Here is a 27784-nt window from a genome sequence, read left to right on the forward strand (position 1 = left end):
ATCCTGTCCCTCTCCCTTAATGCCTTTATTAATTCCAGAACAACTTCTGTCATGACAGCATAAGCATTTCAAAATGTTGTTAAGTTTCCATTATTGCTCTCTCTGAGGAAAGTAAGGCACACTTTGAGTCTAGGTGTGTTTCATTAAAATGGGTAATTATAAAAGACTGCATCAAAATGACCTTGGCAGATGTCAACACCAGCATTGCTGATGTTTCTAAGTGCCTTTTCTAAGTGGGAGTCATCAGCTATGTAATTATCTAGTAGTCAAGGAAGACATTTTTTATCATGCTAAGTGAATAATACAGGACTTGCAGAGCTTGTCTATGTGGTTACAAGGATGTCTTGCCATTACTCCTCAGATCTCTGATGATAGGTTCTTTTTTGCAAAGATTTGTCATGGCATGTTTATTTAAAAAAAAAAAAAAAAAGAAAATAAGAAAAAAAAAGTGAAAGGTCGGCATTTGAAATGCAGTAAAAACAACCTAGAGAAGGCACAAAATTTTATAAGGACTAGATGATCTTTCAAGGTCCCTTCCAACCCCTAAGATTCTGTGATTCTGTAATATGGGTATTTATGTTAGTGAAACATTAATTACAGACAACTTTGGAAGATGGATCCAAAGTTCTGTCTTGTTTGGGAATGCCTTCCATCTGTCTCAAGAAAGGATATAACTTTTTTTTTGTTTCCCAGTTAGAGATGGGTTAACTTAAAAATATTTCAAAGTTGAGCTTCATAGGATAAAGCATGAAAAATTTTTCATTCATCCTGATGCATCAAGGTCAACTTAATCCATAAATCATTATTAGAAGTCTCACAAGACTTAGGCTTACTTAGATTTATAATATGCCTTGACTCCTCCACAATGAGAGTATTTTATGACTTTGCACACTCTTGACTGGCACCCTACATGTATTAAATATCAAAGCCGGAATCTTTACTTTTGAGTATTTTCTTTTATCCTAGGTTTAATAACCAGAGCTTGAGCAGTTATTATTTTTATCTGTACACGATTTACTTACATCCTACATGTACATTATTAATGTTACCACAGAGGTATAAGGTCAGACTTGTCAGAGTCTTTGCTATTATCCTTAGTCTATTTTTGGTCACAGTAATGTACAATAAGCATTGTAGCTGTATCTAAATTTCAGCTGTTGGAGATATTTTTAGCACAGATCAGTGCACAGTTTGTCACAAATGTCAGTCTTTGTCCCCAAGACCAGAATAGACATGGGCCATGAGTCAGGCGAATTGGCAAGCCTGTGTGGAGTCTTACTCAGCATGTGTTTGCAGTACAAGTAGTTTCCTCTCATGAACAAGAACATTAATTAATTAGGTATCCTATCAGAAAATCACCCTCCCAACTGTTATTTCTGGATGTCTTAATATCCCTACGCAATCATGTCAGAAGCCATGGCAATGACATCACTGAACATATGGAAGCTTAACAAAGGCATTCTGTGAAATTTAGGAGCTTTTAAGAAGCCAACTAAAATAATTGCTTGTAGTTTAAAGGCTTACTTTCAATGCTGTGTTTTATGTCTACCAAGATAAAGGGATAGACAATGTATGTTGTTGCTGGCCAGAATATCTATGAGCTAGATGCGGAATAGAGCAAAGATGAGCAATGGGTAAATACAAAATACTGCTGTTCTTTGATTTCAGAGGTGGGAGGTTTTTTAAAATGACCATGCTGATAAACTATCTGTGCTTGTGTCTCAAAGCACTTCTGTCTTATGGACCAAAAGTGCTCAGTAACAACTGCGCATTTTTAAAAATTTATTTTGCAAAACTGACATTGTTATTATTATGTGACTAATACCCACAATCACGGTTAGACAAACAAAATGCGAATTGCTTAATGCTACTTTAGTCAGTAGTACATATAAAAAAGAAAGAAATCTGACACATCAAATTAGACTGAACTACAAATTTTAAGTTCAATCAATTGTAGTCAGAGCTGCAGGTGAACAAAATATCTTTGATGTCTGAAGTAAGATTAATTTGACATGCATACCTTATACTGAACACTGAAAGGTCCCTGAATAATTCCAAGAAAATGAGTAGAGTCAATAAAAAAAAGAACAAATTTAGTAGACAAGTATATATAATAATTATGTAAATAAATATAACCTGCTGGAAAGGAGTCAATGTGATTTCTGTGAAGGGAAAATTTGTTCTTGGAGATACTGCAGGTGTAAAGTGGTGTTATTAATATATCATACTGGATTTCTTCTATGCTTCTAGAAGCATCCCTCACTGAAGACTTGTAAGGACACTAGGTAGTAATTTCAGAAGATAGCCTTCCATAGGTTAATCATTATTTAAATTGACTGGTCAATTTTATTTTTATTTTTAATTAACTGAATGTCAGGAATACACCTTTCACGTAAGAAGGGAGATCACAGTGCAGTTTTGCAAGGGCTTATGCTGGAACCTGTGCTGTTCAAAACAGTCATAATGACCTAGGAAAGGAAGATGAGCACTGAGATGGGAATATTTGCTGATGATACAAAGTTTTCACAGCAGTGAAGGTGAGAGAACACAGAATAATTACAGAAGGACATTATGAAGCTCAGTGACTGGCTAACAAGATGGCATATAAAATTCATTGCAGGTAAATACCAAGTGTTATACATGGGAAAAAACATCTGACCTTCACATGTGAAATAATGAACTCTGAGGTGACTATTACCACTCAAAATTGAGATCATGTGGTAATAATGGTTTTGTCTCATGACAATATCAGCTCTATGCTCCATAGCAATCAAAAACGTATACCAAATACTATTAATTACTGGAAAAGAAAGACAAATTCCATGAAAGAGCCTTATTTTCCTGCTGACCACATCATGAATATTGCAGTTCATCATGTAATAATCTTCTCAGATAGATTCTTTTGCAATTTGAAAGTCAGGGAAACAGAGGAAAATAGTGACTAAAAAATACAGAATGTCTTCCCTTTGTGGAACAGCTAAATAGTCTAGGAGTGATTCAGAAAAAAAAAAGGCCATTTAGAGGGGACATGTTAGAAATATATAAAAATTTCAAGTAGGAGAAGAGGTGAATTTAAATGATTTATTAGTTCTCCCTTCAAACACAAGAATGAAGGACCTCTGAAATCTGGATTAGATATATAAAAATACAGGTACTTTTCACTCAGTCGGCAGAAGACCCATAGAACTTCTTGCTGCAAGCTGCTATGCATGCAGGCAGTTTCAAAGGAAGAGCAGAAAAGGACTTGGAAGAAAAGTACATTGAATTTTGCTGAAGAGGCAAAGCACAACAAACTCAGAAAATCATTGAAGGTAAATGTATTTGGACTCTGGGAAGTAGTGTTGGATGGAAGACTCATGCATGTTTGCCTTAGCAACAGTTTAAGGCCACAGATGGAGATCAGGATACTAACCAGACCTTTCGTCAAAATCAGTTCAGCCATTCTTGTTTTCTCATGTTGTGAACTGAACTCATTAGCTACCTCTTTTTTTGATAGTAAATGCCCTGCATTGTTTATTAGAAGATGAAAAAGTGTGTTGCAGTAGAAAAGAGCTGGATATGTTCATCCCTTTGACCTGAAATGCTAGCAGGTTTTCTGGAAGCGTGTTTCATTTAGACTTATGCTCTCTAGAAAATTCAGCAGTGCCAATGCTTTATTTTAAAACAGAAGTGATTTTATTCTCTTATACAACTTCAGTGATTAAAGCACTAAGTCAGAAGTGAGAGACAGCAGGTCCACATTTCTTCTTTTTTTTCCTAAAATGCTGTACATCTACCAGCACTGGCAGATTTGAAGACAGTGAGTCTAGTGTATGTTGGATCAACTTGGCTACCCTTACTTACATTATGTTGAGGACTTACCACACATAGGATGTAGAGGAGAAATTTAAATGTGCAGTGACTATCCTTATGAGATTTCTATATTTCTGGAAGTTTTACCAGGACTGCTGAAGAAAATGACACTTGCAATATACTGGCAGAAGGAGTGTCATGGAAAAGGGGAAGATGTTGATGGACTACCCTCTGAATCTGAAGTCAAAACTTGAATGGAATGCCTGGCCATGCTAGATTGGTTAGAAGTTATGTTATTTAAGCAACCACTAAAGCAGATTTTTAGCACTTTTATGTGTAAAGTCCCCTGTTATTTGCCCCAGATTTTAAGAAGCTGCCAGCATATCTCCTTCAGTTATGTCCTTTGTGCAGCTCAGTTAGTAATTTGTCTCTCTCCTCCTTCATTTTGTTTTGTTGTTTGGTTTCGTTTGTTGTGGGGTTTTTTGGTTGTTTTTGTTTTGTTTTTAAACTTATTAGCTCATAACAAATAAGTAAGATAATAACTGAATGAATTGGTTGACTAATTCCTGGCAGTCTGGATCCTCAAGACAAATGTTTGCGGACTCTGTATCAAGATATTTTCAGCTAATGGGCTTGAAATATACATGAAGATTTCAACTTTCAACCCTGAAGCTGCAGATAGATTTCCTTTGAGACCAATAGCAGATAAATTGACTCATCATCTTAGTGCTGGGACCCCAGTTTTCATCACTAAGGAAGAACAGTGCTTGTTCTTTATTATTGTATTCTATATAAACAAATCATAGCTAGCGCAGGTACAAAATACCACAAGCAGACAAAATACGACACAATAAAATTCCTGATTAAACAAATAAGAGAAGTATGCAAAAAGGCAACATTATATCAACATTATGGACAGAAGTCAAATCTTCAAATTATATAGTCTCTTGTGTGTTATCTGGAAGAAAGCCCAGCAAAATGTAGAACATACTTACATAGTGAAGAAATACTGAAAAGCATAACTGGGATAAAAAGAAATACATGCATGTTTCCAGTAATAAGACACTCCATTATATAAGCTGAGTATGAAATACTCAGGCTGGCGAATCTGTCCTATATTTGATCTTACATATTCACCAAACCATTTTGACTGTATTAGCTGATCAAATCATAATGAAAAGTCATAATGTTACACATAAAGACATACTCCTCATGAATAACTTAAGCTCAGTGATAGGAATCTGTAACAGTGGAATCTCAAAATGCAAGGGGAGACAAAACTTTGGCTGTCGGCATAGTTGTGATTTTTTTGTAGGCCTACAAATGTGATGCTACATCTTGAAGAAGAAACATATCAGTTAAACATAACAGCAACATACAGTGCATAGCATCTATTTACTTGAATGCATTGTCTTGAAGAATTAAAGACGGGAAATTACAGACCCGTAAATTGTTCAATTAAGTACTATTGCAAAGCAGTCTTTAGTGAAATTTAAGGAAGGAGAGAGGAGTAATATGTCTACTATTGAAAAAGACACCTTAGAAAACAATTTTAAAACTTCATACTATGCTAGCAGTTCAATATGATGTGTACAAATACACACATTACTAAAATGTTTCACATTAATATCTTTAAAAGGGCTTATAATATTCACATGAAGTTGTGTATAAATACTCCTAGAAAATCACAGGCTACAACTGTTAAAAGAGCTTATAACCTTATTAGATTTAAATAAAGTATGTATAATAAATAATTATGGAACTTAAAAAATATTTATGCTTCGAATTTAGACTCTGCTTTGAAATGATAGCTTAGTTCTGGTACAAGCTATCTCTTGTGTACAAGCTGTGTTGAAATACCCTATGAAGGGAACTCAATTCTGTTACTTGCTTCTCAATTCTTACCACCAAAACCTTGGTAAACCTTTTATAAAGGTTGTTGAGTCCTTCTTATGAAGGTATTCTATACCATTACCAGAGCAAACACAGGCAACAGAGTCACATTTTGAAAATGTAGTAATAAATGTTATTTTGATAATACTGAGAAAATATTTATTTGGTGCCATACATTTTCACAAGAATAATTCTGAAATTTTGAGATCTCAGCTTGGACTAATTGCTATTTCAACTTTTTCTTGACCTCTGCAATACAAATTTTTAATCAGTTTTCTTAGTGGCTTCCCTAAATATAGTATTTCTATACTTTAATTTTACTAAATATGCTTTAGTAATTTTATAAATATGTATACATTGATTAGGGATCTGGACCTAGTGTGGGAAGGTGCAAGGAGATTGCACAATGTTTCTAATATGGAAAGATGGTCAACTAAATTGTGGGAACTAGACTAGCAACTGAACTTGAGTTTACAGAGACTTCTGAAAGGTGGTTTTGTCCTCTGTCTTTGGTCTTTAAAGCCATTCTATCTGAAGAGAAAATAAATAGTAGAAGATAGGACTTGATATCTGGGACAAAATGTTGTAGATTTCTTTTCAGTGAGGCACTGGGAAGAATTTTTCTATGGAAATGTGTCCAACTCACTCCATCACTATGCACCTCAGTTCCCTGTCTCCTGCTTCTCCTTGTTAAGTTTCAAGGCTCTTATAATGCAGTCAGCACTTTGTCTGGAAGTTGGATTCAAGTTCGTGTCAGATTTTATTTAAATCTAGGTGTTCTTGTAACCATTGTAAAAGCTTGATACCAACTGGATGGCATGCATCTTTCCTTAGCTGCAGCACTACAGCTGTCTTTTGTACAGAAATCGGCTGATATTATTTATCTCTCTTTTTATCCACAAATATATTTTGTTTTTTTCATTTGTGCCTTACGCTTTACTATGTGTACTATGTGTTTTGGTAATACTGATGGTATTATTTATTGTGATCACAAGAATAATCACCAAATTATTTGGTGTCAGAATCATGAGGAAAGTGTGAAGGTTCACAGAATCACAAAACTGTCAGAGTTCAAAAGGGACCTCTTGAGATCATCTAGTCCAACTCTCCTGCTAAAGCAGGGCTGCCTAGAGCACATTACTCAGGACTGCATCCAGGCAGGTCTTCAATATCTCCAGAGAAGGAGACTCCACAACCTCCCTGGACAGCCTGATCCAGTGCTCTGTCACCCTCACCATAAAGAAGTTTTTCCTCATATTTAATGAAATTTCCTATGTTCCAGCTTGTGCTTGTTGTCACTTGTCCTGTCACTGGGAATTACTGAAAAGAGTCTGGCCCCATCCTCCTTGCACCCACCCTTTAGATACTTAGAGGCATTAATATGGTCTCCCCTCAGCTTTCTCTTCTCCAGGCTAAAGAGGCCCAGCTCTCTCAGCGTTTTCTCAAAAGACAGATGCTCCAATCCCCCAGTCATCTTTGTTGTCCTCCACTGGACTCTTTCTAGTAGTTCCCTGTTTCCCTTGAACTGGGAAGCCCAGAGCTTGATGCAGTATTCCAGATGTGGCCTCACCAGGGCGGAGTAGAGAGGGGAGAATGAACTCTGTGTGACCTACTGGCCACACTCTTCCTTATGCACCCCAGGATTCCATTGGTCTTCTGGTGGCAAGGGCACATCGCTGGCTCATAGATAATTTACTATCTGTCAGAACTCCCAGATCTTTCTCCTTAGAACTGCTTTCCAGCAGGTCCACCTCTAACCGATATTGGTGCATGGCCTTAGCAGTAGTTGAGGACTGCGACATTTTGTAAACCTTTATACCAACTAAGAATCATCAATCACTGGTTATGAAAATAAACAGAGATGGAACAAAAATTCTGAGACACACTCCAACAATGCCAGAAGCAATGTACCTACTGCCTTATTCCACTAATCAAAATTCTTTCAAGTCATCTAATACTGTAAAGTGCAATATAGTATAAACAGTTATTTATTTCTACATGGCAATACGCTAACTACTGGTATATCAATTTAATTTCTTCCTCGGTATTATGGAGAGCCTTGTCATGATTCCTGAGTTAAGGAGTTAGATTGTGCATGTAAATCAGATATTGAGCATCTTTGCTTTCTTAGAGCGATACTGCATATTCTTCATGAAATTACAACATTCATTCCTTGAGCAAAGAGCTGAAGTTATTAACTATCTTATGTTAATTACACACTGGCTCCTTTAGGAAATAGAGCATCTGTGTCCATCCTTCCTTTGCCACTATGGATAACAACAAAGCAACACAAAATAATTTTGTGTATCTATAGAGTTAAAATAAATTTGAATCTTACCTAAATTCTGTCTATATGTCTACATCCCGTCCATGCTGGTTCCTCTTGGCTCTTGCATCACCCACAAGCAGTGTGGTGGGGGATGTGGAAACGAAGCCCAGCAAGTTCCATGCATGGGCTGTTCATGCTTTAACCTTTATCAGGGAAATGGAGCCTGGCAAGATAAGGATCAGGTTGACTTTGATTCTGTCTGGTTAGGCAGCCCAGCTTATGTGTCAGAGCAATCTGCTTGCTTTCCGCTGGCCAGTTGCACCTGTGAATCTGTCCTCAAACAGTAAAAAATACTTATTTTTAATAGTTTGCATTTTAACTTAGGGATAGCATATACTAACATTCTTCCCCAATGTCATTTTAGTTCCTTAAGGAAGGAAAAGGGTGTTAAGCCAGGATATGTATCAATAATTTAAAGAAGTAAAACTTAACAGAATTTTGCAATTACTTCCTTAGTAAAGAATCAAGGCTTCCAAATTAAAGTTAATTTGGCCTTACAAGAATTCTAATAATTTTAAAATCAGAAGTGTGAGATCAAAGGCACCACACAGTGTTAATTTGGTCCAGTAGTAATACCTATTGAGACAAAAATTATCTATATCATAAAAAATATCCCATTAAACCCCAGCTAAATCTAATCTGTGGTTTCAAACTTTAAAATGTATTTTTCATAACCCTATAGTTATTACCTCATGTCACTATAAAACTGAGATAAGGTTATTGCATGTAGCATCTTAATATATATTTTATCTGGGAGTTATATACATAATTCATGTTTATTAAAATAGTTTATTAACATGTCCAAGGTGAGTCAGTTGACCCTGAAAACCACCATTTTAAGCTTTCTAAGTGAAGCTAATAGGACTGCTCATCTAGTGCCATTACTGTAGCCGATGTTAAAAAGATCAGAGCTCATCTGATCCCAGTGTGCATAGGGACTTTCTCTCTCCCTCTCCACCTTGCTGTCTCTCCTCCTCTATCAGTGCAGACCTGGTGTGGATAGTGAGGCCTAACAGGACAAGACAGAGCCTACAGTTGAAAAATATGTTTCTGTAATTCTCAATATTAATTGATTTTACTTGTAAAAATAAAACTTTACTTTTGGAAAACAGATTATTTTTTCATTGAAGAAATTAAAAGTTTTCCATAGAAAGTCCATCTATATGGATGCCACATTTTACAATATATTAAAAGAATGATGTTATATATTTTTGAGTGTAGTTCTATAGATCTGTGACCAGACCCTTTGCCTGTAGGGAAAAGAAAACCAAATGAGGAAAAATAAAGCCAGGAAGTAACAAAATAGATAGTAATTCAATTATTGTTGTAGTCCTATATTAATATTTATTCAGATGGTATTTGAATTAAGGTGGGCAATGGCTGGAAAGAGGAAAGAAGATGAGAGGCAGAGCTTTGGCTCAGCATTTCTCCCATATGAACTAGATCTTAGCGTGAGAGTGAATTTCGAGACAGATGCAGGTGTGACAATCCTTTTGTCATCCACCTAAGACCAACTCACAGAGAGGATTCTCCTTTTTATTAGAACTTCTTGTTTCTTACTTGCTCTCTTGTTTCTGAACTTTGGAGGGCATCCTAGAGTTCAAAGTTGATATTAATCTCATCTTGGCATTATTATGAGGATAGAATATTTGACTGTTCACATTCATATTTAATGACAAAGGTGTTCAAGAGGACACTATGCTTAATTAATGATGCTTGTACTTCAAAAGCAAAGAAGCTGCCTTTGAAAGGAAATGAGACTTCAAAACCTCTAAGACTTACTGTTGGTATGCCAATAAGAACAGAAAGAAAATTATCAAAGGCTGGATGCACAGCTAAGTGGGGAATGATGTAGATAGGCTCTGGCTTCTGGCAGTGACTTAATGACCCAATTTGATACTGGCAACATCCTTGGCCTCACACTGCAGATGGCTTTGTGAGGCTGCTCATCTTGTCTTTCTCCTTATCCCACATGAACCCAGCCTTGCAGTCTCCAGCCTTCCAAAACTAAATAGTATCAGAAGTGTGGACAATTTTACTGATGTTCTGAAAAATGAGCAACAAAGTCCCCTATATTGTTTTCCCAACTGGCAATGGATGTATCTGCTCATAAAAGATGAAAACTCAGAAAATATAATGGAGATTAGGATTAGTTACCAATAACTAGATAAAGAGAAGACATATTCGGTGTATTCTAGTAGATTTTGCTGTCTCAGATACTTTGGTTATTTCTCAGCTACTTTATGATGCAGTCAGGCCAATGCAGCCCTAGCAAAGTTGTACATATACCAGCTCTTGACACATCAGCATATATTGCTCATTAAAATAAGAGATACGGGCAACAGCACTTATTTGCAAATATAACTATATCAGTAGGAGGACAGTTTTAGTAGCAGAGCTATGGCAGTAAAATTAAATCAACTAAATTCTTAAATGCTGACAAATTTAGGTGCAGATAATCCACCAGGAAAAATAAGTAGTGAGGGCGCTGGGGTTTGGCAATGTGCTAGTTTGGGCTGGGATAGAGGCAATTTTCTTCATAGTAGCTGGTATGGGGCTATGTTTTGCATTTGTGCTGGAAACAGTGTTGATAATACTAAGGTGTCTGTGTTACTGATGAGCAGCGCTTACACAGAGTCAAGGATTTTCTGCTTCTCACACCCCCCCACTAGCAAGTAGGCTGGGGGTGCACAAGAAGTTGAGAGGGGACACAACAGGGACAGCTGACCCCATCTAGCCAAATGGATATTCCATACCATATGATGTCAGTATATAAAGCTGGAGGAAGAAGAAGGAAGGAGGGACATCAGGAGTGATGGCATTTGTATTCTCAAGTAACTGTTACCCATGATGTAGCCTGGCTTTTCTGGAGATGGCTGAACACCTGCCTGCTGATGGGAAGTAATTAATGAATTCCTTGTTTTGCGTTGCTTGTGCATGTGGCTTTTGCTTTTGTATTTAACTGTATTTATCTCATCCCAGGAGTTTTCTCACTCTTATCTTTCCAATTCTCTCCCCCATTCCAGCAGGGGAGAGTGAGCAAGTGGAACAGGGGAAGATGCAGGGGAAACAGGAAAGTCATATAGGTGGTGGCAAATGGTCTTTATAATTACTTTTTTTTCCCTGAGTATCTGTTTCTTGTATTTAGAATGGCATGTAACAGTGCAACTGATACAAAAATTAACCATGTAAAACCAAAAACATATAAAAACCCTGTTTGTCATATGTTGAAATGAAGAACTTCACATAAGCTAAAATACCTGGAAAAGTGTTTTTTTGAGCAAAACAAGAAAGTTTGCTTTTGTACTGTGAATACAACAAAACATTTTTAAATGTGGACACCGTGATATCTGGGCTTCCCCTTGTGAGCTGTCCTTCAGGAAACTAAATACTTAGTGTGTCTGAAAACACACTAGGACTTTTTTCCGAAGTTGAAAGGGTCAGTTCTTCTGGGATAGGTTGGTATGTAATTCAATTCGATGTACTGTGACTACTACAAAATAGGGTCTCATATGGGGTCTTCCCTCAGAAACTCTTATACTCTCCTTCTCCCTATTAGTAAAGATCTTATGACTTTTTTCCTCATTTCAACCTGACTACCAATTAGAACAAGGCAGAAATGTTGCCCTGTGGTAGACAGGTGATAAATGATCTTCATCAGAAGTAGCAAAATTTCTTTTCTGTCAGGTAGGATGTTGTAAAAAGTCTTCTGTATGTCTGTTCTGCATAAGCCTGACTTCTGAGTTGACATCCTTCAGTCCATTTATAATTCATACTTGAAAAAGAGGTTACTTTTAAAAGCTAAAATTTAATGGCATTTTCATAAAAAATAATACTTTCACTTAAAAATATTAAAACATCTTAAATTAAACCAAAGTCCCTTCAAGGTGAGCCTTGGTAATACAACTTCTCCCATGAATTAACTTTCTTCTATTTGTTTAATTTGCAGTAAATTTAGTAGGGATTCACTCAACAAAATCTCACAACTGTGCCTGGAACCCTAGAGCAAAGCTATTATGCTCATACCAGAAGCAGGAAAGGAGGCTGAGAGGAGTTATTGCTGACAGAAAGGCAGTTGTATGGCGCTGGGAAACACTGAGTGATGAAGAAGTAGGCAAGTGGTGAAACAAGTCTGAGGTGATGAGTGAAGAGTGTGTTCACTCTGTACTCTTTGTTCCAGATGGAAACAGTGACGATAGACATTGTAGCAGGTTAGGGTTACACCATTGTGCAAAGTGGATATTAGCAAATGTAACATGGTCCTTCTATCCATGCAGGATGTAGCTGCTGCTCACTGCTTTTAATAATAAGGATAGGGCAGGCAATCAGGACTTGCAAGTTGACAACTCATTTTTTTCCTCTCAAAAAGGCACTCTTGTCTCTCTCAATTCAGAAAACCAGTAGACAGCATTAGTTATAGTGGTTTTGTCTTTCATACCTCCAGGAGCAACAAACAAGATCATCAGTCTGCTTGTTGCTTGGGAAAAATGTATCTTTGTAAAAGAAACCTACCAAAAATGCTCTTTATAGAGCCACTCCACACAAAAATTGTTGTATGAAATCAACAAGCAGAGTTCCCTTCAGGTAAGATAGCTCTGGATAATTGAGATCTGACACATCCTGCATATCCCTAAAAATAATGTAATCACAGTTTGATCAAAGTTTCATAAAACAGATAGTGCTTTACATTTGCTCAAGACTTATGACAGTTAATTATAATTTTGATTATACTACCATGCTCTAGGCTCCTTTATATGTCAGAAGGATTGCTTCTCTTATTAGAAAGAGGTATACTGCAGTTTACTTTTATTTTGCTTTGATGAATTGCCCCTAGAGGACAAATACCTGGTGCCTACTTATTTAGGTGCATATGTTCAGTAATGACTTTGGATGACAAAGACAGTGTAAAATTTTTTTTTATTTTAACTGTGTCACATCATTTATAGAGTGATTATGTGTGCTTAGTCAAAATATACACAAATAAGACAGCTGTGCTCTACTCCTGTTTTACCAAACCTAGCAAGTATTTTATTTGTAATAAAGAAACTGAAGGGCCATCAAAAATGTATACGACCATCTGCTTCCAAAATTAGTTTCATACAAGGGATTTAAGTCTTAGCTTTTCTGTGCAGGAAACTGAAAATGCTCTTTCTTTGTTTGAAGTATGCAGTTGAGTATTATGTGTGTAGAGTGTTGTTAACAACACACAGCTTACTCCTGTCACTCCTAATCTAAATTTGTGAGCACTGATCTTCTATATGGGAAGTTGAAGATTATGTGTGAGAAATAAATTGTATCACGAGTGCTTGAAAAAGTGCTGACTTCCTGATTAAATAATAAGATCACTGCTGAATATGATACATACCATGATAATAATAGCATAAAACATTTTGTTGTTAAAGGCTGGTAGATGAGAGATCAGGTGTTAGGAAGAGCCAATGAAGAGGACCATATACCTGCCATACCAAAATATTACTACTGTGATACCAGCTCCAACTTGTTAGGCCAGCAGGAAAACCCATTAAAACCTCATATATTAAAGCATTTAAGATAGTCCTATGAAAGCAAAATGGGACTTCCCACAGGGCTGTTGACTTTATTGTGAACAACGTGATATTTGGGGAAGGTTCACTACAGGGACTTACATTCCTAAAGTGGCAATTAGGCTACTAAATCCAAATTAAGCATCACTGGTATTCAAAAATCCTCTTTCAGCTGCTGCATTTCCTTTGTGATGCCTAAATTCCCTCAATACTGAATTTTCTGCCAGGACATGCATAGAGCTACCTAAATCTTCAATTACCTGGCGTCTGCTGTATCCTTAGTCTCTGAAAGATGCAAAAATAAGGCATTTTCTCATTTTATCTATCTCAGACTGTGTGAGACAGGAGGTGTGATCAGAGTGTAGTGTGTGTGTAGTTGTGACTTCATGGCTTGAAGGCAGTGACTAATAAATAGAAAAAGCACTGAAAAATGTTGGGAGAGAAAAGAAAGAATCGCATGAGGACAGATACACTTCTCTCTGAAGGCTACAATTAGGTGACTTATCTGGACCGTAGGAGAGCCAGACTCAACCCCCTGCTTTGAAGCAAAGTTTTCAGCTTTGACATGCCACCTTCGAGAACACCCTAGAAATAAACAAAGAGGTATTCTGCCATGCAATTCTCTTACCACTTTTTTTATTGAGGTTGCCTGATGTTGTATGAAGCGCATACATTTTTATTGGGCTTTGAAAAACTATTGCAGTTCATTAGCTAGAGAAATGACCTAATGCTTCAATGCAAACTAATTAGTTATTTGTCAATATATTGAACTAGTTATCCTAAATTGAAGTTCTTTTTCCAGTGACTACCATACACAAACAGGAACAGCTTCAACAACAACAACAAAAAAGGGTCAGCAGGAGTTTACCTCAGCTGTTGTGGGAGGATGTGCTCAGGGACTATCAAGTCTTTGGAAGGGAAAAAAAGTGACAAGAGTCCTGACTCCCTCACTGATCAGATGCTCTAAACAAGATGGCAGTACTTCTTTCTTGTTTTGCAAAAATGCAAGAATACTTTAGTTGGGCAAGAAATTTTCATTTGTTAGGATTGTTTCAATCCTCTGACAACTCCCGTTGGAGATTGCCCTGGCCATTTTTGTCTGATTGGATTTAAGGATCTGTTGGTCTCTCCAGTTTCCGTGTGTTTAGGATCGTAGAAATCAACTTGCAAATCTCACTGTTGGAGTGTTTCCAGAAGTCCCAGTTCTTGGATTAGACTACTTTTAACAAAATGACAGTTTAGGCTGTGGAGCATGTTTCTTTTTCAGTAGCTGTGTTATAGGGTGGATTCTGTTAGTTTCTAGGATTTAGTAAAACACAGGGCAATATTTTTTAGATTTTAGCTAACTTAGTGGTGGGTTTTTTCTGTGTGTTTTGTTTGGGCTTTTTTTTTTTAATGCGGGAATATATTTTCACTTCTCTGTGTTACTTATTGCTAACATTTCAAAACTTATATAGTCCTCTTATAAAAAAATATTATTTGACCAATATAAAGTATATCATATGCTTGTAGAAGTATCACATCTGCAAAGAAAATTCTGGGATTTGTTCTCTTCTTCTGTAGGATACATACATATTAAAATGGAGTTGCATTTATCTCCCAAGCGATCTGAGAAATGGCAAAACTGTCCTAATGCCTGTTTCAGTTTGCCTTTAGCAATCACCAAAGGCAGTAGCTCCCAGTAGCAAGACCAAGAATAAAGAAGTGTTTGGCAGGCAGCTAACAGAAACCTCTGTCAGGTGGAAATGATAATGAAGTTCTTAAGGATCTGCAGGATATGAAGTGTTGTTTGATAGTTTCCAGACATAACAAAAACTGCCAGTTAGATATTAGTCACCAGTTTGTAAAAATTAATATTTTATGTAATCCTAAACAAATTAAAAATTTAAGGTTTTTCTATATGAAAACTGGGACAGATCTTTTGTACATAGTACATGAAAAATCAGTAATGTGCTAGTGGAAAAAAGGACATCAAGTGTTGTTCAAGTAAAAAAACATCATAAAGATATTTTTAATAAGAAGTGTTATTTTTGACACCATTCCAACTACAACCAGTGAATCCCTCTTCCATGATGGAACAGCCCTATGGTCAATATAAATTAAAACTTTCTAGGAAATTTTTGAACTTTTAAGATTGCTCCAAAACTAGGATTTCTGTATAAGTGAGGGGTTTTGGGAGAGAATACACTGCTTATCGTGGTCCTAACTATACGTCTAATGTCGCCTGAGAGATATTTTTTTTCAGAATTTTTGTTGGTGTCCATTGGTTTTGCTTCCTGAATAACTCAGTGAAATGTATTCTGTCATCTTGTAGTATTGCTTAATTACCTCTCAATGCAGTAAAAATTACTGGACTTTCATGAATTTTTAATTTCCCAGAAGATCTATAGGTCCAGCTAAACTAGTCAGTATCAAATTATTTTCTGACAACATTTTCTGCATATTCATGAGTGGCTAGGACAGCAATTTTTCTTCACTTTCATACTCGTACTACTATGCGTTTTAGTGTTTTTCAGTGACAATGATGTCTGAAAGCTCCTCCAGTATTTTTTTATTATCTTCCATTACAGTTTTGCCTGGGTCCTGTTATACTCTATACTTCTTGCAGAGCAACCAGGACACTCTATAGATGGTTTTGACATGCGCTAATTTATGCTCACTTTCAGCCAATTCAGTAAGTCCAATTACAATAAGACTAATTGTGCCTGGGGCTTAGCCACATATCCTGCACTCTGGACTGGCAACTTTGCTGCCATCTATCTTTGTTATAACTTGCTGTGGGACAATATCCTTTTTCTGCACAGGCATAAAACTCAGTTTCTCTTCTTAGTTCTGCTCTGACAGCCCACTTATAATTAGCCATGATCTCTGTGTGATTTTTTCCAAAACTCCATGTAGTTCTTTTTCCATCAATTTATGTCCATGCATATCATCTTGTTATCTGTCTAACTACTTGTTCTCAATAGGACTATATTCTTCATTTATTTTTGGAACAGGATCAGAGATTTTCTATCTCATGTATTTTTCTTCAATTACATACTTTTCTGCCACTGTATCTCTGATAGTTTTCAGGCCACTTCTTTATGTGGCACCTGTTCCTAGCCTGCTGTCTGTATATCTTACTGTAAATACCCGAATTGGGTGGGTTAGTGAGAACTGGAGTTCAAACATATGTCAATTGATTGAAATGTATTTTCCTAGTTCAATTTTGCTTTCAACAGATGCTAAAACTCCTAATGCATTTTTTCTAGAGTCTTTACCTCCCTTATTATGAACCTTTTGTTTCTCAAGGACTCTTCAAAGCTTTCAGTTCCCAAATCAATGTTCTTCTACTCCTTTTTGTGCTTCTATTGCTGTAACATTCGTGCAGCTCCTTTCAGCATCACAGGATACATGCATGATTCAAACTATTACATGGTTCAAACAAACATGGTTCAAAGGCTACTCCTTTCTCTTTCAGAAATGGATAAAAATTTGACTATTGAATTAATATAAATTTCATTGTGGCATCATAATTTATGGCTATCTACATGACAACTGTGATATCAGCTTCCTATTAACAGACATTAAGTAGCTTTCCCGCATGTCTCAACACTTCATACACCTGAAAATGGGAAGCAACAAAGAACCAGAATGTCAAGGTATAATCTTGGGAAATTCTATGATTTTATCTTCCTTTATATGACATTCACCACTATACTCAAAACAAAGGTATATCTCAGTTATTACATATAAATAACATAAACATTCCATAAATCTTCATAACTTCAAGCACTCTTAAAATTCTCTCACGACACACCAATATATATATTCACAGAATCTACTCAAAATATATGCAAGGTTTTCCACTTTCTTCGAAGCATCTTTGTCACCACAAAATAATTCTGCACCATTTCTCACTCTCTGACAACCCTTAACCAATCTTCGTATAATTTCTAGTACTGAATAAACATAATTATATTGAAAAAAAATCACTGATGAGTCTCAGAAATTTCTTTCAGATCACAAACAAATAACTTCTGAGGTTTAAGCTTTTAGTTTCCATTATATTATTTCCTGTGTTCATTCTAATGAAAATTCCCAATTTCCTGTTCACTTTCTCAGTCACTATAGAAGCTCTAATTTACTTTAGTACTTAAAAAAAATAAATAAATTCCATATTCTCAGTCTTCTTTATCAAATGAGTGGAAAAGTATCCAAGGATCATTTAAATATTTCTGACTCTTCATTGTTAGTTTTGCTGATCAACTCAGTAGCTTCAGCTGTGCTCAATTTCTGTGATATTACAGTAGGAAGTTGTTTGTTTTTTTTTTCTTGTTCAGATATATTATTACTGACCTATTACTTTCTCCTTTATACTCTATCATTTATTTCAGCCACTGAATCTTTCCAATGATGTCTTTTTGGTGACTGATTTATTTATTTGTCACAATATTCTGTAATAATTCTTTAAAGTCAGTATTACACCCTACTTTGAGTCTTGCTAATTTATTTTAGGCAGTCATCTTTTCAGGTAATATATTAACAGTTTAACAGCCTAAGTACTTCATAACACAGCAAATGTCCTTCTGTTATTTTGCTTAGCATAGAAATATTTTCTTGTGATAAGTTCTTTTGTTTTTTCCTCTCATAGTTTTTGTTCCCATGAACGACCACCTGAAATTGCAAATTATTGCTTTAGAAATGTTGCCAGCCAAGACACACAGTCTTCTGATGTTTCTGTAATTACTTGATAATGAGCTAGTTCTACTTCAGTAGCATGATAAAACCTGCCAGGCCATATATTCAAAGCAACATCTTTATGAATTCCCTTTTATTTTATTCTACTTCATTATGTGGAGAATGGTGTCTTAGGTGTGTAGGGCTCTTGCTTCTAGGTCCAGGATCCCTTGGCAGTTCTGTTGTGTTGTTAACCTAAAACCAGAGTCTAATAGCAGATCACAAATTGCCCTCTGAGGAATGTAACCAAAACCAATTAAACATCTCTGATTTTGAAAGCTACCAGTACAGCTGTGAAACAGAATATGTGTACCAGATTCCCTGCTACAGAGCCCTTTATTTCATGTTGTGCATCTTCAAAACAACACCAATTAGTATTTAGTCTTTACTGTGTTTTCTCTTTCTCCATCACTTAACTTTTTCACAAGTTCTAAAAGCTTTCCATTTCACTTGTGTGAAGCATCATAGTCTATGTCTAGCCCTTTTAATGACAGATTAATTGTAAAATAATTAAGTTGTAACAACGTAGAGAACATTTGGGTGCATCTGTTGAAAAAAGATTACTTTTAGCTAGATATTCACAGAACCAAAAGAAAGCTGTATTGGTCAATAAGTGTGGTTTTTATCCTGAAGCTATGCTACTTTTCCTGTGTCAGCTGATGCAGCTGAGAGAGCAAAACCAGGTATTTTCAGGACTAGACTTTATTCTTTAGCTACTTCCCTTCAATCTAAGAAGAATGAGGAGATCATATAACCAGTTGACTCCAATGTCATATGCAAAATTTTAGGAGCATAAAATTAATCCAGAAGATTGGTTCTTCCAGCTCAGAACATGGATATCTTAGTCCATTGTGATAAGCCATATACCAAAATTGTGTCTAAGCCAGTAGATGGGCTCTGATGTTATGCTGCCCTTTGAAAACTTTGGGTCCATGGTCTGCATTTCATTGTGCTGCTGTAAGATGAGTGGTTCTTTGATTTTTTTGTTCTGGGTGAAAAATAAAAGCCTGAGTATATTACAGACACAACAGAAGAAGTGTGAGAAGACCGAGTGCTATCAACTGCAGAGTGATGTAGCCTGCAGCTGTGAAGCAAAGCTACCACGCTAAATGAAAGTGAAAACCGGACTCAAAGTTTATCTTTATTTGTGCCTTGTATATTTCATTGGGGAGAGATATTTTTATTTAAGACTCAAGGCTGGTTAGGGACCTAGCTGATGGTGAGATCTTAGCAAGCTTGGCAACATAATCAGCCACATAGACAGCTTTACAGAATAAGATATATTTTCTAAAGAAGACTGAGTATGAAGGAAGAAATTTTGTTCTTTAAGTTTCTTAAGATTCTTTCAATTTATAGTTTAAATATTTCTGATAAAAAAATGCATTTTTTTACAATAAGTGTATATTTTATAGCACTCACTCTCCTGAACAGATCTGGAGAGTTGTTACTCATTTTGATTTAGTCAATGTAAGTTTGAACTCTGTATTCTAGGTTTTGTTGAAATACTACCTTATGTTCCATTCTATCCTACTTCAAAATGACACAGAACAAAGTCTTTGTTTTTTCAGAGAAAAATTATTTTATGAGCATACTGATAGTCACAATAGCCTGGGATGTCTTCTGAGATGCAGAACTCTTCAGGTACATAAGGCCAGTCAGAGAAAGCATTCACATGTGAGAGGTGAAGAATGGAAAAGGGGAAAGGTAGGCTGACAATAAACAACAGTAAGAAAGAGGTAGCCTTGCAATATTTAAAATTAGACATTTTTCACTCAGCAAATGTATTTTTCAGCGATGCATGAGACCCTCCTGACAGTTTGGACTTTGTTCTAGGAAGACGCAAAAACTGAACTTCAAAAGTCTTTGCAGGAATGAGAGCTTTGGCCAGTTCTGCCATGATATTTTCTAAAATGTCCTGAAACACTGGAGAAGTCACCTAGCTGTTACTTGTACTGATGGAGACAGTGGACCAACTGGTCAATGTCTGTGAAGATGGGAATCTGCATTTCAGGACTTTGCTCTCTCAAAAAGTGTTACGAGATGGCTAGGTCTCTTTTCTGCCTCCATCAGTTCAATAATAATTTCTGACCTCTCCTTTGTAAACTGCTGAAAATTGTACCCCTTTTTTTCATGTGTACTTTAAGAAGAAACACTGTTACTTCTGGGAAACAGTGTTGCTGCAGTGTCATTTGTGGTTGCTTCAAGGAAAAGGGAATTAGGCTTTTAAATACAGGGATCTTTACTGTCAGAGCCCTTGTAAAAGCTATTGTGTTCCTTATGCAGTCTTATAACTATCAAAATATTCAAGTCACCCTTCCTCTCTCATGCTTATTGTTCAAGAGAAAACAGCCATAATCCACATCCAGAAGAGCATACAAGTCATAACCTGGAGATTCCACCTTAGTTTATCAGTAATGAATTTTTATTTTAATTATAGTACTGTTGGTGGGTGATTCTCTAAATGAGCCTTAACACCAGGTAGTAGTTAATTAAATGAATTGATTGTTCCTCAAAATAAACTGCATTTTCTTACAATAAAATTATGTTAAAGGTAAGGTAAATTCAGACAATTTGAAGAAATTGTAGTTATCTTCTGGTATGTACCTCTGGGTATAAGGGAGTGATTATTTTTAATGACTTTTCTCTTTTTCAATTATTATTTATATATTATTTAGTCATCTTTCCTCAAAGCATACTGCAAATTATATTCTTCCACAATGATGACATTATAATTATGAAAAGAAGTCACATTCATATTATCCTTTGTATATTTTGACAAAGCACAATTAAAAAACTTTCTGTGGGGAACAATAAAATAAATGAAAGAAAATGTCCCACCAAATATTTCCCTTTTGGTATCCCCTGTTAATATTTTTATGAGCCTCTTAAGCTTATCTAAGAGATTTTTAATGCAGCAGGGTATGTTATTAGGTTTTTATTTTTTTGCACAATATCATAAATTTCAGTCTTTATCACAGTGGGAACAATAAAATAACAGACTGCAATGCATTAACATCATAAAGAAAATGTAATGAATGGCTTTATAACTGTAGTAAAAGTTGCATGAACACCAGCAGCTGTAACAGAGATGTTGCTACAGCAGCATTTTATGACCTAATAGCACTCAGTGGGCTGATAATATTATGTGTGTGTGTAATGCCAGCAGTTTCCAAGGCCTACATTTCCATTCAGATAAATAATTGAAAGCACTTTTAGACTTTTCCATAAAATGTTTAATAAGAGATCAAATCCTCCCTCCCTGTAGTGGAAAATTAAATAGTTTTTACAGGGATGTTTTATGATGGAACTCTATTATCTGTAGGAAGAGAGGGTATTGGTCTTTTTTTTTTTTACTGTGGTTGTTAGAAGTAAAGTATGTTTGAAGGAACTCTTATTTGTTTTGTTTCTGAATACTGATAGTAGAGAATGATACTTGTTTTCACCCTCAGTTTCCATTTCATGATATTTGGAGACAGGAACTATAATAATAAGATTTCTTGAAATACTTTGAATGTGGTAGAAATTACACAATATGTTTGCATTTCTGGAATGAGAAAAGAACAGGAGGGATGCAGAAGAGTCAATATTTGGAAAATGAGGAGATTGATAATCATATAATATAAATATGCAATTCACCTAAGATTCTTTATCATCCTAAAAAAAAAAAAAAAAATAAAAAATATAGCTATTTTCCCATCTCCATCTTAGAAGAGATGAAATGCAAAATGACTGCTGTATGAGTGAATGAAAAGATCAGATATTACAATTTAAAGACCAGAAAACATGTAATATTCTATGTGGGGTTTTTTGTGGGTTGTTGTTGTTGTTGTTTTTGTTTTGGTTTGGTTTTGGTTTTTTGTTTGTTTTAGGGGTTTGGTTTTGTTTGTTTTTTTTTTTTTAAGTAGGATTTTAGAATTACTTCTCTTCCTCTGTTTCACAAAGGAATTGTTAATTTTAAAAGCAATGAATGAAAGGAAGGGAGGGATATGTTACATTAACTACTATAGTAAATGATTTTGTTTGGCACATTAACTTCTTTCTGTTCTCACTGTTCTGAATGCTTACATAATAAACAGTTAGAATTTACTTGTTTGTCAGTTTGTCAGCTCCTTCTTTGACTATCTCACTCTATTTCAATGTCTCTTACAATGTCTTTCAAATGGACAGAACTGAAGCGATTTTGAAAATGTGGGTATTCTGAGATCCCATTTATGTTTCACTTGGAAATTCTTTTCATCCTTTTGCTTTAGTCAAAGTTAAAAGCAAGTGGTGTTAGAGAAAAAGTAAATTATCCAAATATTATTCATTTTCCTTTTCTTCTATTCTCCCAAAAAGAAAATAAATATTCTTATGGTTCATAACAACCACCTTTATCAGCATAAAATTATCAAGGCAACTTCAAAATAATTTGTATTTGAATTTTGGAAAGGCTGAAAATGCTTAAAGGGTAACGTCTCATGAGGCAGAGTATAGAGAAAGAAAGACAAGAGGACATTCTGAGGTAAAAGAGAAGGGAGCTGAAATATTGAATTCTTTTCGGAACTATTGCTTTAATGTCCTTCTGAATTTTTATATTATGAATGTTGTAATAGATCATCTAGATTCTCTGGAAGGACTTCTTTATTATTTTAAATCTAAATGAATTAATACAGTAATAAAAAAGGATGGAAGTATCATTTTTTTAAAATTCATATATATGTAATGAAAAATCCACATAATTATTTTTGGATGGGTCTAATACAGTTTCTGGTGGGTAAGGTAATTCCTTCACGCTAATAAAATATAATAATAGGGCTTGATCTCATGCGCATTTGAGTCAGTAAAAAAGTTTTTACTTAGACATTCAACCTTCACATTCAGACAAAACTGAATACTTACCTTCTACACTTTTCTCAAACTTGGTGAGAAAAAAAGGGATGCTGTGGCAGCTTGGTTATTGTGTTTAACAGAAACATTCAATGAACAATTAAGCTGTCATTTAGTTTCAGTTACTCTTACCAGAAAAGCATCTGCTGCTGATGACAGGCCCTATGAACAATACTTGGTGAGAAGAAAGAAAACTATTGCAGCTACTTTTGTTTCTATTGCAGAGGGTTTATTTTGCTACATCTGTGCCACAGTATAAACTACTATTGCTTTAAGATTGGATGAAGAGTCAGAGGTAGAGAAATCTCTACTTTTCACATCTTTCACAAGAAGTCTGACTATTTCCAAGATAATCTGTTCCTTATGTAATTTGGTAACTAACACAAATGACCAGTTTGCGCTGACCCTATCACTGTTTGCTGAGACAGATGACTCTTTATGAAATCATTGCTTTTTAATATCCTATATATGCTACTTTATAACTAAATGCCATATGAAATATCCATTTTTGCTATCAAAGAGTGGTTAAGCAAACTCATGTACTCCTCACATTTGTTACTTAAGACCCTGTAATACGATGTTTAAGGCAAATTCCTAAGACAGGAAAGAAGCACTGGCCTCATAAATGTGCTGTTGTGTCTTGAGAAACTTAATGTAGATCATGGTAACACAAATCCGTAATTTGTCTTGATTGAGCTGTAAGAATTGAGCACTAAATATTTGTGTCTGCAGCTAATTAAAGTAGGTGAACATAGGTTTCACAATTGAAAGTGTGTATTTAGATTACATTTTAGAACATTTTAATCATAATTGTTAAAAGGATTTACAAGACATGGTAAGAGGTGTGTTTTCCAGATTAGGGCTCTTGAGTTTGGCAATAAAAACTGTATCCTCATTAAAAAGTTTAGCTGAGTCTAGTGGCTAAGCATTTAAATATGACCAATTCAGTTTATTTACTTATAATTAAAGAAATCTTATGTCCTGTCAGAGAATGAGAAGATCAAACATAGTTAAAGCCATAAACGGAACAACATGTAATGACAGGTGATAAAACCCGCATAATAAAGAGCTTACTCATACCCATGTTTATCCCCTACATCCTGGCTTATTTTCAGTCTGACTCTGAGCACTGTACATGAAGGCAATACTCTCAGGATATTTGGGGTTTTTTTCATCGGTGCGGTCAATGCTCAATTTTCTTGAACTGTGCACAGCTTCTCCTATTGTTGAACATTGCTAACTTTATATAGGTGATTTCCTTGTAAGCACAATCTTAATGAAGTGGAAAGGAAAGGTCTTCTGCAATTTTGAACTTCCTTTGTAAGCTATCAAACAGTAGGCTTGGATAAATGATCTTTCTGTCCCTAGAGAACTTCTACTCCATCAGTCTGAAACTGATACTTGGCTTCACCTATTTTCTTTCTGAAACTTGGTTCCTTGCTTCTTTTTTTTCTGAGTTTGACTGTAAGCGCAGGTGTGTCTGAAGCTGCTCACACCTTGTAGGACTGGTGACAGAAAAAGTGGCTGTGAGGTCTCTAAAGAAATGTTTTTAGAGCTAGTTTACTGTATGAGAGAGAATAAGCAGATCCTGAGAAGAGAATGGAGTGTTCACAGAAAGTATTTTGCATCTCAAAGCATTTCATGTTGCATCTCTCTCTTCCAAACTTAGTCCCCACTAATAGATACAAATGAACCTTTAACTATCAGCATGATATGAAGAAATACCCCTCCCATTTCACCCAGTGTGAGCTCCAAACACTAATTTTCCTTCCAAGTGCAGATTTTCATTTATAAAGACCTCTTTGGTTCCTTTGGTTCCTTTGAAACAGCCTGACTCATTCTCCATTTGCTTCATAACAACAGGTGAAATCGCCTGAGGTTTTTTGCTAAAAGATCCTGGATGAAGTCTCTGAAGGTACTGGTGACAAAACTGTCTTAATGGACAGCTCTTACATCAGGTAATTTTTTTTTTCTTTTTTTCTTTTTTTTTTTTTTAAGAGGATTTACCTTAATGACGTTTGAAACATGATTTACTGTAAAGTTGTCCTCTCTAGTTGGATTTTATCTGTCAAGACTGATCATAGAACAGATGAAGTTCAAAATGTCTTACAATGGCTAGTACATTGTATGTATTGATATTAGTATGTTTCTCCCAGAGTAACTACTGTTATTAGTAATTAGACTATTGAGGTTATATCTTCATATGTTTTTATACTTTTTTTCTGCCTTGTTGATTACTTTAATACAAAGCAAGGGTATTTCATATCTTTCAGTTGAAATTTTCTTATTTATAACCCCTTTACATGTTATGATTCTAGTCCCAAAGTAACTAATACAACTGAAAACAGAAAACATTTTCCAAAATAAAAAACTGAAGAATTTTCAAAATATTTTGTATTTTCTTCTGTATGTATATGCATACACTATATTTGCATTAAGTAAAGGCTCCACAGTAAAATATACACACAAAATACAGAATTAAGCTTATATATTAGAATTTTGTTGTATTATCTCCTAATTCTTGCATCAATTTCTGTACAATCTGTGCTCTTTACCTTTCTACTAAATGACAAACAAAGTGTTTCAAATTTAAGGCTCAGGCAAGAAAAATATTTGAGCATGTGCTTAATTTTTGGTCCAAAGTTAACATTAAAATACGTGCATACACAAATTTTAATTATTTAAATTAGAATGGATTATGTATTATTTATTTCTCTACTGAAGCTGTATTTTATACTTGATCCCAAATATCATTATATATATTTTGCATTCCTCTAATCACAAAGGTTCCAGGTGACCAGGTGGGTATATCTCAACTTTCATTCCTTACTGCCTTCATCTCACCAGATACCCGATTAAGAATTCATGTATTGTGTGTCCAAATACATCCACTACATCTGGAAAGTATAAGAAAGAAAACACTGCAAAGAACATACAGTTAAAACCATCTCAGTGTTTACCCTGTTCCATGCCCAAACTCACCACTAACCCCGGGTATGGCATTCAGAGTATCCGTTTTCCCCCTGTATTTTGCATATATGAATTTAAGACATGGTATCATCTATCAAATAGAGTGAGAAGTGCTTTTGTTAAGGGAAGTTGTGTCTAGCATTTGAATAGAGCAGAACTACTTGATTAAGTCCACCTGAATTTCCAAAAGGCATTCCACAAGGTCACCCACCAAAAGGTCTTAAATACATTAAGCTGGTCTGAAAAGAGTTGTTATTATTTAATAACTGGTTAAAGGATAACAAAAGGCAGGAAACAAATTCTTGGAAAGAAGATGGACGGCTATTGAAAACTGACAGGGCTCAGTGTCAGATCCTATGATGTTTGACATATTTATAAATGATCTGAAAAAAAAAAAAAAAAAAGGAAGAAGCAACCAGCTGTGTCAATGTTAATAAATTTCAACAAAAGTCTACGTGGAATTGTTGATTTCTTCATGATACCGAGAGATTAGACAATAAAATGTTAGGTGACATCCAGTATCTACAGAGAGAAGTATAATTTGTAGGAAAAACTGTTCCAGCGGTTGGCATGTGCACTAAGAAAATATTTTGGTGTTTATAATTGTCTGTTCTGTGAAAAGATCAGTTTGGTGTTGGGTAATATTTAACAAAGCAAAAGATAGCATCTGCTAGGAGAAGAATAGAAAACATTATTATGGTCATATTACTGTGCATTACTCCATGATTTCTGCCCATCTTGGACTAAAATTTGTGATGTTCTTGCACCCTCAAAAATGAAATAACAGAACTAGAAAAGATACAGAGGGAGCTGATGGACGTGAAAGACATGGAAAGGTTTCTGTGGAGAAATTTTCAGAGACCTTCAGTCTGGAAAATAAATAACTAAAGGGAGGTATGCTAGAAGCCTATAAAATAATGAGCAAGAGAGATAGAATTGTTAAAAACAATTATTTCTTTTGATTTGAGAAAGAAGAGTACAAAAGGAAACTATCAGACTGCAGAAACAAAACTAAGATGAAGTATTCCTCACACTGCGTAAATGAACTGCAGTGACAGCCATTTACAAATGTTGCAGTTCTGACTCAGGACACTGCAGATGCTAAAAAAATACGTGTGGTCAAAAAAACAACAACAAAAAAAGAGTCTAAGTCATGGAAGAAAAATAATTCTAGATTCTAAAAACACACAAGAGCCACATCTAGCTGAGGAAAAGCAGAGTGCTGAAAGCTGGAGGCACATACTGGGGAAGTATCCTAGGATGTGTGCCCTGTTTATGTATTTTACTTAGGTGTTTCTATTGGCCAGCATCAGAGAAACAGTGCTGAATCTATTGAATCTTTCATCTAAACACAGCATTCAATTTGATGGACTCACACTTACACTAACGTTACACTCAGTTATGTGGCGTCAAGGCTACTTATCATTCCTTCCTTCTTTAAAAATTAAGCAAACTGTGGGAAATTCTGTAACATTTTTTAAAAGACAATGTAGTAATTTCCATTTGATTTATCTTGTATTTTTTCTTTCTTATATGAAAGTTTTTGGTTTTACTTTAAAATTGTATTTTTCTCCATGACTACTATTCAGACAGATGCTAGTTTACCCTGGCAGGAAAAAAAAAAAAAAAGAAAAAAAAGCGCACATAAAGTATCATCTATTTTGTCTAAAAT

Source organism: Apus apus, chromosome 4 (assembly GCF_020740795.1).
Source record: "Apus apus isolate bApuApu2 chromosome 4, bApuApu2.pri.cur, whole genome shotgun sequence".
NCBI classification, from domain to species: domain Eukaryota; kingdom Metazoa; phylum Chordata; class Aves; order Apodiformes; family Apodidae; genus Apus; species Apus apus.